This window comes from Halictus rubicundus, unplaced genomic scaffold (assembly GCF_050948215.1).
Source record: "Halictus rubicundus isolate RS-2024b unplaced genomic scaffold, iyHalRubi1_principal scaffold0399, whole genome shotgun sequence".
Lineage (NCBI taxonomy): Eukaryota > Metazoa > Arthropoda > Insecta > Hymenoptera > Halictidae > Halictus > Halictus rubicundus.
In genome coordinates, this window is record NW_027488940.1 from 71,924 (window position 1) to 81,116 (window position 9,193).

Genomic DNA, 9,193 nt, shown 5'->3' on the forward strand with positions numbered 1-9,193 from the left:
CCGGGAAAATACGCGTGGGGTGGTCCACCGCCCAGGTGGTTGTGCTGGCGGCTAGGCCGCTGCAGTGCTTCCGCTGCCTTGCCCTGGGGCATGTTCGGCAGCGGTGCACTGCGGAGGTCGACCGCAGCGGTCACTGCTACCGCTGCGGTGACGCCTCCCACCGGGCGGTGGACTGTAAGGCGCCACCCCACTGCGTGGTCTGCGCGGCCTTGGGGAGACCGGCGGGCCACAAGGCGGGGAGCAAGGCGTGCTCCCCGCCACCAAAGGCCAAGAAGGAGAAAAAGGGGGCGGGCGGTGTGGCGCCCACCCCTGTTGCGCCACCGGACAACCCGGTGGCGAAAGCGGCCGCTCCCCCAACCTCCAAGGGGGAAAGTATGGAGGTGGAGGCGGCCCCCAGCGGGGCGGGGGGTAATGACCCCCCGCCACCCGCACCGGCGGCTAAGGAGGGGACCAGCGCGAAGGCCAATTAATGGCCCATATTCCGCGCTGGTCCCCTCTCCCGGTACTCCAGGCCAACCTCAACCACTGCCGCCAGGCGCAGGACCTAATGGTCCAATGCCTGGAGGAGTGGGGGGTTGGCCTGGCCGTCGCCACGGAGCCGTACAGAGTCCCGGACCACCCACACTGGTCCGGGGACGATGACGGCTCCGTGGCGATATGGTGGCGTCGCCACTCGGCGACTGTGCCCCCCTGCTCCGTGGTCGAACGGGGCAGGGGGATGGTTATGGTAAAGTGGGGAAGATTTCTGGTCGTGGGGTGCTACAGCTCACCCAGTTACGACTCCGCCGAATTAGGGATGTTCCTGGACCGGCTGGGGCTTATGATAGCCCCGTATATAGCCGGTCCAGTGTTGGTCCTGGGGGACCTCAATGCGAGGTCCTCCACCTGGGGTAACCCCGGGACCAACGCCCGAGGCGGAGTCCTGGAAGACTGGGCGGAGGGGATGGAGCTCCGGTTGTTAAACCGGGGCTCCGTGCCTACGTGCGTGAGGTGGAATGGCTGGTCCATAGTGGACGTGTCATTCGCGACGGCCGCCGCCTCACGCCGTGTGTCCAATTGGCGGGTCTGGAGTGGAGAGACCTTGTCGGACCACAGCTACGTCCTGATGGACGTGGCTGTGGTCTCGGACTCGCCATTGGACACGCCCCTCCGACGTGGCACCCCGTCAGCGCCCAGATGGGCGCTGAAACGACTGGACGGGGACCTCCTGAGGGCCGTGATTATCGGCTCCGCCTGGCCTTCGGCCAGGGAGCGCGAGGCAGACGAGGGGGCGGCTTGGATCCGGGGCACGTTACAGATGATCTGTGACGTGGCGATGCCCCGGGTCCGAGCTCAGCCCCCGAGAAAGTCAGTTTACTGGTGGTCGGGGGAGCTGGCCGAACTCCGCAGTTCGGCCGGCCGAGCCCGCCGCCAGTATGCCCGCGCCCGTCGCCGCCATTTTCTGGGCGGCGACGCGGAGCCGAGGGTCGCCGAGCTGTACAGGGAGTACAGATCGGCGGCCGTGGCCCTCAAGCGTGCGATTGCCGCTGCTAAGGCCAAGGCCTGGGATGAGCTCCTGCTCACCCTCCGTGAGGATCCGTGGGGACGCCCGTATAAGGCGGTGCTTGGGAAGCTCCGCCCCTGGGCGTCCCCGGTCACGGAGCGGTTAGACCCGGAACTTCTGGGGCGCGTAGTGGATACCCTCTTCCCCCTGAGTGAGGGGGGGAGGGAACGCGCCCCGGGTCCGGCCATTGAATGGTCGGACGAATTCCGGGTCACCGAGTGGGAGCTGTACCAGGCCGTCCGGGAGCTCCGGGCCAGGGGCAAGAAGGCCCCTGGCCCCGATGGGGTTCCCGGTGGTGTAATGGCCTTAGCTATGGAGGTCCTCGCCCCGGCGTTCAGGAGCGTCATGGACGCGAGCCTGCGCCGGGGAGTCTTCCCCACGGCGTGGAAAGAGGCGTGCCTGGTTCTCCTCCAAAAGGAGGGGAAACCCGCAGAGTCTCCCTCTGCATACCGGCCGGTTTGTTTACTCGACGAGGCGGGCAAGCTATTCGAAAGGATAATTGCCGCCCGCCTCGTCGAGCATCTGTCGCGGGGTGGTCCCGACCTGAGCGACAGCCAGTATGGGTTCCGGAGGGGGCGCTCCACTATAGACGCCCTGGAGCGTCTGCGCCTCCTCCGTGAACGGGCTGTCGCTCGGGGCAGGGTGTTGATTGCGGTGTCGTTGGACATCTCCAACGCTTTCAACGCCCTGCCCTGGTCGGAGATAATGGGGGCGCTGGACTATTTCCAGGTGCCCCCTTATCTCCGGGAGGTGGTCGGCGACTATCTCCGCGACAGAGAAGTGGTATTTACCGGCCGGTACGGTACTGTGCACTCGAGGGAGACGCACCGCGGCGTTCCACAGGGGTCGGTCCTCGGACCGCTCCTGTGGAACTTGGCGTACGACGCGGTGCTGCGGGTTGTCCTCCCCCCGGATACGGGTGTCATCTGCTATGCAGATGACACCCTGGTTTATGCCGAGGGGGAGGATTGGAGGAGGACCAGGCACCTCGGAGAGGCCGCCCTGGACTGCGTGATCGGGCGAATCCGGAGAATGGGGTTGACCGTGGCCGCCACAAAAACCGAGGCGATTTGGTTGTATTCGCCTCGGGTGTGGCGGCTACCCCGTGGTCAAGATCTCCGGATTCGTGTCGCTGAAACCTCCGTCGCGATCGGGCCCAGGATGAGGTACCTGGGCCTGATCATAGACGGCCGCTGGCGATTTGATGGACACTTCGAGCTCCTCGCCCCCCGACTAGAGAGGACGGCAGCCGCATTGGCGCGGCTGCTGCCGAATGTCGGGGGGCCGGATTTGAAAGTACGCCGCCTCTATGTGGAGGTGGTGCGGTCTATAGCCCTGTATGGGGCCCCCGTATGGCACCGCTCGCTCGAGGCCAGCACGCCTAGCCGCAAACTCTTCGAAAGAGTGCGGCGGCGGCTGGCCTTGCGGGTCATACGGGGGTACCGCACCATCTCCACCGAGGCGGCGGGACTCCTCGCCGTGATTCCACCCTTCACTGTGGTGGCGGCGGAGCGGGCGAAGCTATACCACATCGCCCGCTCCTTCCGCCGCCCGCCGGGGGTGGAACTCACGCGCGAGGAGGAGGAGGAGCTCGAGGGCCAGAATCGCCAGGCCCGGACGGAAAGTTTATCGGAGTGGAGGGCGTTGCTAACGCCCTCCACACGTCCGATTGTCCGGGCCCTCCTGCCCATATTTTACATATGGTGCGGGAGGCGGGGAAGGTTGACCTTCCGCCTCACGCAGGTGCTCTCCGGCCACGGTTGCTTCGGAGAGTACCTGCATAGAATGGGGCGGGAGCCGACTACGCAGTGCCACCACTGCGACGAGGATGTGGACACGGCGCGGCACACCTTAGAGGAGTGCCCGGCCTGGGCCGAGCCGCGCCGTGTCCTTAGAGACGCAGTGGGCGGGTGGGACCTCTCGCTGCCGACCGTGGTCGACCACATGGTCGACAGCGAGGGGTCGTGGAATGCGGTGGCCTCCTTCTGTGAGGTAGTAATGACCCAGAAGGAGGCCGCCGAGCGGGCCCGGGAGCGGGACCCGGGCTCCGCGAGGAGGGTGTGGGCGCGGGGACGACCCCCGCGCCGACGTGTGCCCCCCCGGATGGGGGCGGAGAGGGTAGGGAGGGCGCGGGGGTCTCCCCCGCGTCAACGTGTGCCCCCGGTTGTGGGGGGCGGAGTGGGGCTGGCACGGGGAGTCTCCCCGCGCCCTGTTATGCCCCCACAACTGGGGGCGGTGAACTCGGGGGCCCGGGGTGTGAGCTGACCCGGGCCCCCGGGGGGGAGCATAGCTCCCCCCGTGATAGGCCGACACCCCCCGGGTTAGTTTCCCGGTGTAGGGTGGTGTCGGTCCGTCCCTCCCCGATTGGGGAGGGGGATCCGTGGGGGGTATTGGGTGAGGAAGGGTCGGGGCGTGCCGGATCACGCCTCCGACGGCCCTTCCTTCCGGTGGCGGCGTCTTCTTGCCCCGGCCGGGGCTGGTTCCTTCGGGATACCGGCCCCGAGCGGGACACGAAGACTCCGGGAGCTGTGGGTGGACCGAGCTGGGGCTCGGGAAGCCCAATCCGAAGGCTCCAGGGATGGGGACACCGGGCGGGTCCCTCCGCCCGGGGTCTTATAGCGTAGGCAGTGGGGGAGGCTAACCCCCTCCCCCGGGGTGGCATGTATTAGCTGGGAGGTGTCCTGTTGAGTACTCGCGTGATCCAGGCACCTCCCGTGTAGCTTAGGTGGGCGTGAGGTTTTAGTGGGTAGTCTCCGGGGGCTCCACCCCCGGAGAGAATCCCACATAACCCCGGCTTCCCCCCAGGGAGTCGGGGTATGTATAAAACATTTCTTCACGATAAAAAAAAAAAAAAAAAAGGGTTAGGGTTAGGGTTAGGGTGTGCAATTGCCGCTGCTAAGGCCAAGGCCTGGGATGAGCTCCTGCTCACCCTCCGTGACGATCCGTGGGGACGCCCGTATAAGGCGGTGCTTGGGAAGCTCCGCCCCTGGGCGTCCCCGGTCACGGAGCGGTTAGACCCGGAACTTCTGGGGCGCGTAGTGGATACCCTCTTCCCCCTGAGTGAGGGGGGGAGGGAACGCGCCCCGGGTCCGGCCATTGAATGGTCGGACGAATTCCGGGTCACCGAGCGGGAGCTGTACCAGGCCGTCCGGGAGCTCCGGGCCAGGGGCAAGAAGGCCCCTGGCCCCGATGGGGTTCCCGGTGGTATAATGGCCTTAGCTATGGAGGTCCTCGCCCCGGCGTTCAGGAGCGTCATGGACGCGAGCCTGCGCCGGGGAGTCTTCCCCACTGTATGGAAAGAAGCGTGCCTGGTTCTCCTCCAAAAGGAGGGGAAACCCGCAGAGTCTCCCTCTGCCTACCGGCCGGTGTGTCTGCTCGACGAGGCGGGCAAGCTGTTCGAGAGAATCATTGCTGCCCGCCTCGTTGAGCATCTGTTGCGGGGTGGTCCCGACCTGAGCGACAGCCAATTTGGGTTCCGGAGGGGGCGTTCCACTGTAGACGCATTGGAGCGCCTGCGCCTCCTCCGGGAGCAGGCTATCGCTCGGGGCAGGGTGTTGATTGCAGTGTCATTGGACATTTCCAATGCGTTCAACGCCCTGCCCTGGTCGGAGATAATGGGGGCGCTGGACCATTTCCAGGTGCCCCCTTATCTCCGGGAGGTGGTCGGCGATTACCTCCGCGACAGAGAGGTGGTTTATACCGGCCGGTATAACACCGTTTACAAGAGGGAGACGCACCGCGGCGTTCCACAGGGGTCGGTCCTCGGACCGCTCCTGTGGAACTTGGCGTACGACGCGGTGCTGCGGGTTGTCCTCCCCCCGGATACGGGTGTCATCTGCTATGCAGATGACACCCTGGTTTATGCCGAGGGGGAGGATTGGAGGAGGACCAGGCACCTCGGAGAGGCCGCCCTGGACTGCGTGATCGGGCGAATCCGGAGAATGGGGTTGACCGTGGCCGCCACAAAAACCGAGGCGATTTGGTTGTACTCGCCTCGGGTGTGGCGGCTACCCCGTGGTCAAGATCTCCGGATTCGTGTCGCTGAAACCTCCGTCGCGATCGGGCCCAGGATGAGGTACCTGGGCCTGATCATAGACGGCCGCTGGCGATTCGATGGACACTTCGAGCTCCTCGCCCCCCGACTAGAGAGGACGGCAGCCGCATTGGCGCGGCTGCTGCCGAATGTCGGGGGGCCGGATTTGAAAGTACGCCGCCTCTATGTGGAGGTGGTGCGGTCGATAGCCCTGTATGGGGCCCCCGTATGACACCGCTCGCTCGGGGCCAGCACGCCCAGCCGCAAGCTCTTTGAAAGAGTGCGGCGGCGGCTGGCCTTGCGGGTCATACGGGGGTACCGCACCATCTCCACCGAGGCGGCGGGACTCCTCGCCGTGATTCCACCCTTCACTGTGGTGGCGGCGGAGCGGGCGAAGCTATACCACATCGCCCGCTCCTTCCGCCGCCCGCCGGGGGTGGAACTCACGCGCGAGGAGGAGTTGGAGCTCGAGGGCCAGAATCGCCAGGCCCGGACGGAAGCTTTTTCGGAGTGGAGGGCGATGTTGGCGCCCTCCACACGTCCGATTGTCCGGGCCCTCCTGCCCATATTTTACATATGGTGCGGGAGGCGGGGAAGGTTGACCTTCCCCCTCACGCAGGTGCTCTCCGGCCACGGTTGCTTCGGAGAGTACCTGCACAGAATGGGGCGGGAGCCGACGGCGCAGTGCCACCACTGCGGCGAAGATGTCGACACGGCGCGGCACACTCTGTAGGAGTGCCCTGCTTTTGCCGGGCCGCGCCGTGTCCTGAGAGCCGCAGTGGGCGGGTGGGACCTCGCGCTGTCGACCGTGGTCGACCACATGGTCGACAGCGTGGGGTCGTGGAATGCGGTGGCCTCCTTCTGCGATGAAGTTATTCAGCAGAAGGAGGCCGCCGAGCGGGCCCGGGAACGGGACCCGGGCTCCGCGAGGAGGGTGTGGGCGCGGGGACGACCCCCGCGCCGACGTGTGCCCCCCAGGAGGGGGGCGGAGAGGGTAGGGAGAGCGCGGGGGTCTCCCCCGCGCCAACGTGTGCCCCCGGTGGTGGGGGGCGGAGTGGGTCTGGCGCGGGGAGTTTCTCCGCGCCCTGTTATGCCCCCACAACTGGGGGCGGTGAACTTGGGGGCTCGGGGTGTGAGCTGACCCGGGCCCCCGGGTGGGAGCATAGCTCCCCCCGTGATAGGCCGACACCCCCGGGTTATTTTCCCGATGTAGGGGGGTGTCAGTCCGTCCCTCCCCGATTGGGGAGGGGGATACGTGGGGGGTGTGGGGAAAGGAAGGGTCGGGGCGTGCCGGATCGCGCCTCCGACGGCCCTTCCTTCCGGTGGCGGCGTCTTCTTGTCTCGGCCGGGGCTGGTTCCTTCGGGACACCGGCCCCGAGCGGGACACGAGGACTCCGGGAGCTGTGGGTGGACCGAGCTGGGGCTCGGGAAGCCCAATCCGAAGGCTCCAGGGATGGGGACACCGGGCGGGTCCCTCCGCCCGGGGTCTTATAGCGTAGGCAGTGGGGGAGGTTAACCCCTCTCCCGGGGTATGATGATAGCTGGGAGGTGTCCTGTTGAGTACTCGCATGATCCAGGCACCTCCCATTTAGCTTAGGTGGGCGTGAGGTTTTAGTGGGTAGTCTCCGGGGGCTCGCCCCCCCGGGGAGAATCCCACATAACCCCGGCTTCCCCCAGGGAGTCGGGGTATGTATAAAACATTTCCTCACGATAAAAAAAAAAAAAAAAAAAAGGGTTGCGTACTTGCTTCGGCAGTACATATACTAAAATTGGAACGATACAGAGAAGATTAGCATGGCCCCTGCGCAAGGATGACACGCAAAATCTTGAAGCGTTCCACATTTTTACCCACTAAATTTGGTCCTGATCGGCCACTTTCAGTATGCTGACATAAGTGCGAAATCGCATAACGAAACGCAGGGTTCGATAAAGTCGAGTGACGGCTCATTTTAAAGCTCGAGAGAAACGCAGGCCTTTTGCCAAATCAAATTTTGAATACCGAGGCTCATAAAGAAAAATTAGGAGAATAAAAGTACAACTAGGCGAATTAAGTAATATTAAGACAAAGTATGTCGAGTTTCAGGCGAGTGCGTATTAGTTTTAGTGCGAGCGAGCGTAGGATTAGGATAACGTTAGAATTATACTGCGATCATGCGTAGATTAGGGCATTAGTGTAAGAAAACTAAGCGTTTAATAATAGATTAGACATTAAGGCGAATAGAACTTTGTGAAAATCAACAGTTTTTGAAAATTTGGAAATATAAAGGAAATTCTGATACTAATCTCTATATTTAGTTCATAACCCCCACTACCCTCCTGTCGTATACCTGAAAGAAAATAAGGAAAAAGGGAAGGAAAAGAAGGGGGAGACTAGGAAAGGATTAGGAATAGTAGAATACAAAGAAAACCGACAAACCAGGGCAAGTTTTAGGGCTAAAGGGGGGGGGCGTAAGCCCTCGAGGGAAGACCATGGATATATTCTTCTCTCCTTAAACCCCAATCACCACGGACAATAAGAACTCTTTAGACGAACAAAATATGGAAAAAAACGGGAGAAAAGAGACAAAGGCCGAGCAAGGACGACGACGACTCGGGTTCAAGCACGGACACGTCTTTCAAAGCCCCTGCAGTGAGAAAACAAGGGGAAAAAAGGGAAACCCCGAAGGAAGGAAAACCCAAACGAAGATCGAGACACGGAAACGGAAGACGAAAGGGCGGGAAAAAGAAGGGAAGAAAAGGGCTATAACACCGACAACCAAGACGGTAACCCTGAGGAAAATGAGAAATTTACAGTAGTAGAGAGAAAAAAGAGGGCGGAGGAAAAAAGGCAGGCGATCAAAAAGAAGAAAGAAGAGGAGGAGGCGCTTAGGAGGAGAAGAGAGGAGGAAAGAGAGAGGGAGAAAAAACGAAAAATTCCAGCACCCCCGAAAACAGAGGCCATAATGATAAAACCGAGCGGAACAAAAACCTTCGCGGACCTTTTTAAGGAACTGAAGAATAACGCAGGGAGTAAAATGGAAGGAATTCAAACCGTGAGAAAGTCGCGAGGCGGAGACCTTATTATTGAAATGGAGAAAGATGCAAACAGCGCCGGGTTTGAGAAAATAGTCAAGGAGACCTTGGGAGGGGAGCATGCGGTTAGAAGACTGACTCCGAAGGTAGCCTTCGAAATAAAGGATGTGGACCCCACCATGGAAAGGGAAGAAATAATTGTAGAACTAGCAAAGGAAATTCAATTGGAAATACACGAGGTGGAATTGAAAACATCAAGGTTTGCGTTCGGAGGCACAAAAACAATTATTGTAAATCTCCCGGCGAAGGCACTAGAAAAACTGGAAGCAAAAAACAAAATTAGAATAGGGTTTACAAACTGCAGGCTCGCCAGGACGCAGAATCTGGTAAGGTGTTTTAAATGTCACGATTTTGGACACTTATCATATAATTGCAGCTTAGACACCCAAGGCCAGGAGATCTGCAGAAGGTGCGGCGTAACGGGCCACCAAATTAACGGGTGCCAGGCAATCCGCTGTTGCGTTCTCTGTACCAGAAAAGGCACTCCAGCAGCAAAAGCCGAACATGTCGCGGGGGCTGTAAATTGCCCCCAGTATAAATTATAT

General features: G+C 61.6%; 1 non-coding gene across 1 annotated transcript; it reads left to right on the plus strand.

The window, feature by feature from the left end:
- The first annotated feature begins 7,315 nt into the window (after positions 1-7,315).
- On the plus strand, positions 7,316-7,422 carry LOC143364279 (U6 spliceosomal RNA). Its single transcript, XR_013084064.1, has one exon. It is a non-coding gene; the product is annotated as a U6 spliceosomal RNA (small nuclear RNA).
- Positions 7,423-9,193: the final 1,771 nt, after the last annotated feature.